Source organism: Octopus bimaculoides, chromosome 6 (genome assembly GCF_001194135.2).
Source record: "Octopus bimaculoides isolate UCB-OBI-ISO-001 chromosome 6, ASM119413v2, whole genome shotgun sequence".
NCBI lineage: Eukaryota > Metazoa > Mollusca > Cephalopoda > Octopoda > Octopodidae > Octopus > Octopus bimaculoides.
The window spans coordinates 49988872-49998311 of NC_068986.1; the positions used below are offsets into that span (position 1 = coordinate 49988872).

At 40.0% G+C, this 9440-nt stretch overlaps 1 protein-coding gene across 4 annotated transcripts in view; it reads left to right on the forward strand.

The window, feature by feature from the left end:
• LOC106877926 (uncharacterized) overlaps positions 1-9440 on the forward strand; it is a 441127-nt gene that overhangs the window by 20361 nt on the left and 411326 nt on the right. The window contains exon 2 of one of the 4 annotated variants that reach the window (XR_008264412.1): positions 5942-6299. The exons of the other annotated variants lie outside the window; for them this stretch is intronic. The gene's annotated coding sequence lies outside the window, so the exon portion shown is untranslated. Of the gene's footprint in view, positions 1-5941; positions 6300-9440 lie in introns of those variants that run through there. 4 annotated transcript variants of the gene reach the window in all.

A 9440-nucleotide genomic window follows, 5' to 3' on the forward strand; every position in this document is an offset into this window, starting at 1 on the left:
TATATATGATACATGTACAAACACAGACGAATAACTTCTGCATAGCAAACTTATCCAAGAAAAAAAAATATTTAGAAACAAGACAAAGCCAATTTCAAAAACTATATTTATCACATAGCAAATGGCAACCCTGGTGGCAGAACGCTAAAACAAACAGCAATTATATATACCTATAGTAATTGTTTTAAATATTTGTAGCTTCTTGGTGCTTTGGAAAAAACAGGAGAACTGCACTTCAACATGCCAAATTTAAACCAAAAAAGCCAATTGTTTTAACGTTAAGAATTTAGGGGGAATGTCGAAAGCTATTGTTTATTTCGTTTAATTAACCATGCCTGGGTATAAAGAAATTACGAGCAACACGTATTTTCTTTAAGCGCTCGAGCATTATTTCAGATTTACGAAAGCTTTAACCCTTTAGCATTGAGATTATTTTATCAACTGTAATACTTATGTATTCACCTCATTTTAAATTAATCATGCATTATTTCATCGCTTTGAGATTTCAATGATGGCAGTGGATGTCCTCATGACTACAGGAGGTACAGAAAATATGTTGCAGAAGCGGAAAATATCAGTTCTACTTTTTGATGGATAATTAACACCATTAAATGACACTGTAGGGTAGGTGTGAAAGACCACATCTGACCAGTTTGAATATAAAACAGGTAGAACATTTTGGCCACATATGGCTTGCTTAAATGCGAGCTGGTTAAATTAGATTTTTAAAATCCACGCTGCATCTAAGTATTCTTTGAGCCACTTTTCCTCACAATCACAAGTATTCACGAGGGTCCCTTCTATCTAAGCAGTGTGGAATCATTGTTGTTAGTATCATCATTGTCATCCGGTCACACTGCGTGTAAGGATTCCCAAGGCTCTTTATTGCCATCCATTTCTGTTGTTCATTTGAATTGGGAGCTGGATTCCTCCGCTTAGCATCAATATAAGAGGCACCGATGGCTCAGTTGAGATCTTCAACTGCCTCTTCACAATCCGCCTTGCAACATTCCCATGCCTTCGCCGTATCCCTGGCAGGGCGGTTGAATGGGTGCTATACTTTATTCTAACTACCCCCAAAGAGTAGTTAATATATAGGGACGAATTGTAAATGCCTAAGGAATTTATAAATATGCATGTAATGTTGGAAATATTAGATGTTTAGTTTCACAAATTCCTAGAGATACAGTGATACAATTTATATTGAATTGCTGTTTGGATCTTGAGAATTGAACTATTTACATAGATACAGACACACGGATTTCGTCAGGAGGCGGTTTCAAATTTGAATGGTGGCGATATTTCAATGTGCGATAGAGATTCCTTATTCTTGTTCTACATGGTTTAGACCTGCTAGAAATAGCAGCCAAATTCCTCTCAAATGTCGCCATCTACTCACACACTCAATACGTTAAAAATAGCTGTTAAATCTCTTAAATTATATCCTATCAAGCTTCAAGAAGTGCACATTGCATATGTACTTTTTTGTGTCCTAAGTACCCAGTATACTCCGGACACAAAGTGCCCGAAGAATTGACGGGATGGTCATAGCATTGTAAGACTGACGAACAGCGACTGTTACCTTGACAATTAACGTCAATAAAGTAATTGGCACCAGGCTACTCTTCGCCTGGTACTGCCTCGTTTCATAACTATGACTAGATATACAAGATAAATTAGTACTGAATATGACTAAAAGTAAGATGGTATGGTCATGGCTGGAAGGCCCATTGAACGATGTGTTCCAGACATCCGTAAATATTTCCACGTGATACGTGCTAATGCCATCAGAGAACGACAGTCATTATGAATTGGTACAAAGTGGGCCCTAAAACACCTACAAAGGTAAGTGACATCCGAAGTCTTCAAAATACACAAACAAATCAAAGACCATTATTTACAAATAATCCAGAAAATATATGACTTCTTCAGGAAAAATAACAAAAACACGGACGTGCTGTTGTTATTTCCCTTGCCAGCGTGACAAACCCGCGCGTGGAATATACTTAAAAACAAACATTTCACACACGATAGCAAACAAACGAAAAGAGAAAAAAATTCTACCATACATCATGAACGCTGTTAAAGTAATTTTTGATCGAAGTAAAAGATGTTTTCATTAGTCTCGGCATTCGTAGCAATAATTCAGGAAGTGCTCTTTCTCCCAGAACACAAAACAGCAATTATTCCGAATCATTCTCAAATCAGACTAGACCAAACGTTTAATAAGGGAGTGATCTCCTAACAGATATGAAAAAAAAAAAAAAAAACTTGTATTCACTGCATAGCCATTATAAGGGACATCGTCACATGACAGAAAAGGGCTCTGCACAAGAAATGCAAGTTATAACCACCGACAAGAAGCACAGCATATATATATATATATATATATATATGGTCTTCGCCAATTGTTCTATCGGGTTACCACACGTGCCTTTCATAGACAGTGGGCGATAATTCAATGCACTCAACATCTCTCCGTCTGTAAATAACGTAGATCACATGTTACAGCTAGCCCCCACTTTACTTCCTGAACAATGCACGCTGGCACGTACACACGCTTACCTCACCGAGCTAATTACAACAGTTCTTCCCTAAACATGACTTGCTTCTAGTCACTACGACCACTGGGCAAACAATTCTTCAATTTAGGCCAACTATCAATTTATCATCACAGCATATTCGGTCATTTTAGAATGGTCAAAATAAAAATAATTAATCTTTCTACTATAGGCACAAGGCTTGAAAGTTTTTGGGTGAGATGCAAGTCGAAAGGATGAACAGCAAAGTCATCTTCGGTGGAATTCGAACTAAAAGCGTAAGGACAGACGAAATACCGCCTTGATAGTAAATATCATCAACAACAACAATTAAGCTCATTGGAACGTGTTCCATTAAAAATCAGAATTGAGTTTTTCAGAATTCAATTGCTCAGTTACAAACACGGTCACTTCATAATAAAGAGAAAAAAAAATATCAAAGAAGTAAATAAGGGGCTAAATATATAGATCTAAGGGTGGGAAGCAGGTGCAGGCATTGGGTATCTCGTTAAGAAGCTTGCTTTGCAACTACGTGGTTTTGAGTTCAGTCCCACTGCCTGGCACCTTGGGTAAGTGTCCTTTCCTATAGCTCTAGGCCGACCAGTGCCTTGTGAGTGATTTTGGTGGACGGAAACTTTTGAAGCCCATCATATATATATATATGTGTGTGTGTATGTCTTTGTATTTGTTCCTCCACCTCTTGGCAACCGGTGTTAGTTTGTTTACATCGCCGTAAAACAGCAATTCTACAAAAACAACCAATAGAGCAAGTACCATACTTAAAAATATAGATATAATTACGCGGGGGTCGATTTGTTCGACTAAACCAAGCGGTGCCCCAGTTTGGCTGTAGACTAATGACTGATACAAGTAAAAGATGAACATTTATTCATAATTTAAACTGCGAAACCAACATTAAAACATTATATGGAGTTATTACCATCAGCAATAGTGGCACCACAACCCACGTCTCAATAATATCCTTAATACATGCTCTGTGTAACACCAAGCAAACGCTCTTTTTCAAGCATTTCACAAAACGAAAATACTTCTCTTCCACATACAACACTATTTTAAGCCTTCCTTTTTATCAGACGCACACAAAGCAGTTGTTGGCACTCCGTCGCTTACGACGTCGAGGGTTCCAGTTGATCCGATCAACGGAACAGCCTGCTCGTGATATTAACGTGCAAGTGGCTGAGCACTCCACAGACACGTGTACCCTTAACGTAGTTCTCGGGGATATTCAGCGTGACAAGGCTGACCGTTTGAATTACAGGCACAGCAGAAACAGGAAGAAAGTTGTGGTGAAAGAATACAGCAGGGTTCGCCACCATCCCCTGCCGGAGCCACGTGAAGCTTTAAGTGTTTTCGCTCAATAAACACTCACAACGCCCGGTCTGGGAATCGAAACCGCGATCCTATGACTGCGAGTCCGCTGCCCTAACCACTGGGTCATTGCGCCTCCACTACAAAAAGCAGTAAAGAAATCTAAAAGCTCAGAATTTTCAGGGCCAGACAAAAACCGCAAATATATCCTTAAAAAACATATATGGCCTGAAGGAACCATTGCTTTGACCAACATCTACAACCATTCATACTAACAACTGTTATCACATTTTCAGAATCGGGTGGATTTCCCTGTCTCAAAGGGTAGATGAGTGTTCCACAAATTATTGCTGAACAACCTAACCTGTACAGCAGATTTGTTTATTGTGATTAAATGTAGATGTTGCACTTTAACTCTCTCCCTCCGTTAAACAGATGATTGACTGCGCGGATACGCAGTGTGCTACACACACACATCAGGTGCCGAAGCTATCGTATAGTGATATGAAATGAAGCGCCCGGCCCGGAGGTCACGAGTGTAACAACCCAACCATTAGGTTACACGCCTTCACTCCCAGAATCTTGATGTTAGTTTAAAATATAACTTTTCCAAAACTCCACAAGTTCCACCACAACCATGTGACATACCAACGTATCACTTTCTTACGCCAAAATTCTAGAAAGGTTTATCCTTGACGTCAGTAACCAATACAATCCAGTCTCCCAGTCACAAAATACATTCAGACCACTACACTCAACCAACATACTTTTACTCACCAATCTATCGTAAAAAATAAAGAATGGCTTTAGCAAAGAAAATAAATTGTTGTCGATATAGCTAACCTTTCAACTCCATTTTCCGCTATGAAATGATCAATAGTACCTTAAGAAGAAGAGAGAAAAAACTATAAGCTTGGCTGTGTGGTTAAGAAGCTTGTTTTGCAACTACGTGGTTTCGAGTTCAATCTCATTGCGCTGAACCCTGTCTTCTACTATAACCCCGCACTAACCAATGCTACGTGAGTGAATTTGGTAGACTGATACTGTGGAAGCCTTTCGTATATATATATGTGTGTGTGTGTGTGTTCCCACTTCGCCGCTAGACAACAGGTGCTAGTTTGTTTTACATTCTCGTAACTTACCGTTTGGGCAAAAGATATCGATAGAATAAGTGCCAGACTTTAAAAATATTAAGCTCGGTATGTTCGACTAAACCCTTCAAGGCGGTGCCCCAACATGACCGCAGTCCAGTGAGTGAAAAATAAAACTTTGGTTAGCAAACTGTCTGAGCACCAAGTCGATAAACTGGAGAACAACCACACTTCCAAAATCTGAAATTTCCTGAATGAAACGCCAAAACATTGATGGACATGAGAGGGGGTGTATGCAGGGGTACCCCTACTTTTCAGTTTACGGAGAGGGGTTGCTTATAGTGTCCAGTCTCGTCTTACCAACCTCAGCCTCTCTGGCCCTTAGCGTACTCACTTAGTTCCTAATATTCATTTTCTTCACTTTGTACCAAAACGAATCCGTTCTTTCGCCCTAGTTTCGCATTCTCCATAAAAACCTATGGACATTACGTTTATGCCGCCCGTTCTCCAGACACTCACAAATTTAAATCTGAAAACCTGTCTGCACAACAGTTTTAACCCTTCGACTGCATGTTTAAATTTCAGGGTCATACCTGTAATGATGTTAAATTATCTACTAAAAAAGTGGAATTGATAATTTCCTTTTCTGCAGTACGGTTTCAATATCTCCTGCTGGTATTGTTTTCATATCCATCACTAAAAATATTTTATTGTAATGTGAATTGTGAAAAAGTTAAACGAATCTGAAAAATTATCATTTAAAAAAGTATCCCTGCGTGGTATGTCTGCTCCTCGCAGTTAGTTTAAGGAGAAATTTTTTTTTCAATGTTGTAAGGTAAAACTGCCTTCCGCAGTTAACGGTTATAAAATTTCGAGCCTATATATCTGTTACCCTCGATCAAATGGTTAAAGTAGCACTTTGTGAAATCTAACCTCTTACTTCTTACCAGCAGCCTAAAAAAAAATTATCTTTTTTTAAAGCAGGTAGAGCCAATCGTAGAAGTTGACAACGTAAACACGCCATACACACAGAAGACAGAAATTCTTGAAGCTAGAACACATATTACAATACAAAGTAAAGTAAGTAAAAACAGCGCACCAAACGTAGTATTGAATGCAATCACAGTTGCAAGTATTTGGCCAACAGAAAGAAACCACTGCGTTATACAAATATAGTAACCGCAGCGTACACAATACCAGTCTTACCTTCTACCACCTAACAATCTCTCCAATACCAACTTGATGAAATCGCCAAATTACTCTACACATCAGACCATACTCATGTCTAGAATCGAACTTGTGACCTTATGATCATAATCGTGAATCTAACAACCCCTAATTATTAGGTTACATGCCTTCATATACATGTGTGTGTGTGAGTATTTCTTTCGCTATATATCGGTTTCAAGTGAAGGCGCAATGGCCCAGTGGTTAGAGCAGCAGACTCGCGGTTTCGATTCCCAGGCGTTGTGAGTGTTTATTGAACGAAAACACCTAAAGCTCCACGAGGCTTCGGCAGGGGATGGTGGCGAACCCTGCTGTACTCTTTCACCACAACTTTCTCTCACTCTTACTTCCTGTGCCTGTAATTCAAAGGGTCAGCCTTGTCACGCTGAATATCCTCGAAAACTACGTTAAGGGTACACGTTAATTTCACGAGCAGGCTGTTCCGTTGATCGGATCAAATGGAAGCCTCGACGTCGTAAGCGACGTAGTGCCAACAACAAATATCGGTTTCGAATTATGCCACAAGGCCGGCAATTTCAGGAGATGGGGTAAGTCGATTACATCGACCCCAGTGTTCCATTTTTACTTACTTATTTTATCGATCCTGAAAGAATGAAAGGCAAAGTCGATCCCGGCGGAATTTCATCTTTCGTCGTATTATATATATATATCGGTGCTATTTGAACAAAATCCTTAAGTTTATTATGAAGGCTATCCGTTTGTCGCTCATGCTGTTAGAAATGCTATGAACCAGTCAGTAGCAACCTTCTTATTGGAATTCTGTAACGGCGCTATAGTTCACATGCTGCGATATATATGCAACAAAAAAATAATAATAATAATAAATGCTAACTATAACAAATAAACAAATAAGGAATTATAAGTAACATCATGAACTTAGCACATCGCTACATTTGTATATAGGAATGGAAGGTCGCGCAAAGGAAATTACAAATGTATCTACTTCTACCCCCCCTCTCTCTCTCTCTCTCAGCCTTTTGTGCGCGCATGTGTGTGTCTGTGTATGTAATAATAATCATAATCTTTCCAGCGCTTCATACACACTTCTGACTGACTGTGCGTGCGTGCGTGCACGGCCATGTTATTTTGTATAGCACATATTCACATGTAGCTGTTTACTGACAGTCAGCCGCAACCCTGTCTATGTTGAATGCGTTTACATTACATACACACACACGTGAAGCTCTGTATACGCACACACACACACACACATACACACGTTCGAGGGCGCGCATACACACAAATCCACGTGTATCTGTTTACACGAAATCTAACTTACCACTTGCCGCATCTTATAGAACAATCGTCGGTGGGGAATTTTCTTTACTTCATCGGCTGTTACGTAAAGCAAAACTGTGGCTGCGATACTGGTGTTTATGGTAGCGATGGCGGTGATGAAAAATACTTATGATGGTGGTGGTGGTGATGGCAAGTCTAGTAGTGGTGGTGATGTAATATTTTATCTTGAATTATTTTAGTGACTGGGCTGCGGCCTTGCTGGGGCACCCATTTCGAAAAGTTTAGCCGAAGAAATCAATCCCACTAATATTTTTTTTTCCTCTTTTAAAAACTGCTACTTATTGTATCGACATTCTTTTGCTGAGCCGCTAAGTTACGGGGACATAAACAAACTGGTTGTTAGGCGGTGATGGGGGACAATACACACACACACACACACACACACACACAGATGTGACCGGTTTCTTTCAGTTTCCGTTTTCCAAATCTACGCATTAAAGGCTTTGGTCGGCCTGAGGCTATTGAAGGAAGCATTTGCCCAAGGTTCCAAGCCGTGGGACTGAACCCGGAACTATGTAGTTGGAAGCAAACTCCTCCCCCCCACACACACACACACACATACACACGCACGCGTGCATATATTCGTAGATGCTATACGCTTATGTAAGCGGTCAGTCACATCCCTTACGTATTGTGTTCATGCTCACATTTACATGTTATAAAGAGTGTAATCGCACATGTGGGAATATATTTACTCACATGTAGGAATATTTATGCTTGTATAAATTCAGATATACACCAGTGGAAACTAAGGTGGTATGTCAACATAGCTACTACTACTACACACACACACACACACACGTACATTCATATGCATACACAAATATAATTATATAAACGCAATCATTTATTTATACGTACATACATGCAGATAGCTTCAGACACATCATTACACACATTCATACGCATGAACACACACACACACACAGGCACACCAATTCGTTTAAGCACCCGCACAGTCTGGAGTTCGGATACTCTTTGAAATCATACGTATGTCCCCCCCTCTCTCTCTCTCACTCTCTCTCTCTCTCTCTCTCTCTCACTCTCTCTCTCCCTCTCTCCCACACGCCAGCATGCATGCACGCACACAGAAGCACATACACATCCTCACGCACGCATTTCAACCTGTTTAGACTCGCAGAAATCAACGGACGGTTCGCAGTTTGAGAGTAAATTTACACACGAATAACACATAGTCGATTACATCGACCTCTACTCATTACTCCACCAGTACTTTTTCTTTTCTTTTTTTATCAAAAACACAAACGCCAGCGTTATATATAGCAATTTAATGTTTGTGTACATAACACCATATACCATAAGCACACACATACACACACGCGCGCACGCCAAATTTTCCATGCTCAGTTTGCACCGCCAGAACAGCAAAGCATACATACGTACTTACATATTAGATGCAGTACATAATAGCTACATAACCGTGGCTCTCTCTATATAAGTCCTATCTAGGTGACCTGAAACTCGCTGCTTTGCTGGTATGTTAGAAGGGTGGAGCTCTGCTATAACGTGGCACTTAACTATCCATCCAGACCACACACCCATGCATCCAGCCTTCATTCTTCAGATTTTCAGCTTTGTTTACAAACACGTACACACACACACACACACACACACACACACATACTCACATGCATACACATCTCTATGGAATTCCTTTAGCTGTTGGGAAGTAATAGTAAAATTCGTCTCTAATCTTTTGATTTGTTTCAGTCATTAGACTGCGGCCATGCTGGGACATCGCCTGGAAGAATTTTTTTGTCGATTGAATCGACTCCAGTACTTGTTTTTTGTTTTTTTTTCTTTTAAGTCTGGTATATATTCTATCAAATTTTTGCTGAACTGTTAAGTCACGGGGATGTAAACACACCAACACTGGTTCTCGAGCGGTGGTAGGGGACAAGCACCGACACGA